A 449-nucleotide genomic window follows, 5' to 3' on the forward strand; every position below is an offset into this window, starting at 1 on the left:
TTCATTAGAAATTATAGCCAGACTGCCCAGCCTCTCACCGCGCTAACCTCTGTCAAAAGCACCTTTACATGGACACCTGAAGCTGACGCGGCGTTCACCCGACTTAAGATGCTCTTCGCTAATGCGCCGGTCCTCATTCAACCGGACCCCTCTAAACAGTTCATCTTGGAAGTTGATGCATCGGATTCCGGGGTTGGAGCAGTCCTTTCACAGCCCTCAGATTCAGATCACAAGACTCACCCATGTGCGTTTTTCTCTCGTAGGTTGTCCCCGGCTGAGAGGAACTATGATGTTGGAGATCGCGAACTCCTCGCGATAAAACTGGCCCTGGAGGAATGGCGGCACTGGCTAGAGGGCGCCCAACACCCGGTACTAGTCTGGTCAGATCATAAGAACCTCTCATACCTGAAAACAGCTAAGAGACTCAATCCACGCCAGTCTCGTTGGTC

This window comes from Poecilia latipinna, unplaced genomic scaffold (assembly GCF_001443285.1).
Source record: "Poecilia latipinna isolate Pla-1442-1.1 unplaced genomic scaffold, P_latipinna-1.0 Scaffold2060, whole genome shotgun sequence".
Taxonomy (NCBI): Eukaryota; Metazoa; Chordata; class Actinopteri; order Cyprinodontiformes; family Poeciliidae; genus Poecilia; species Poecilia latipinna.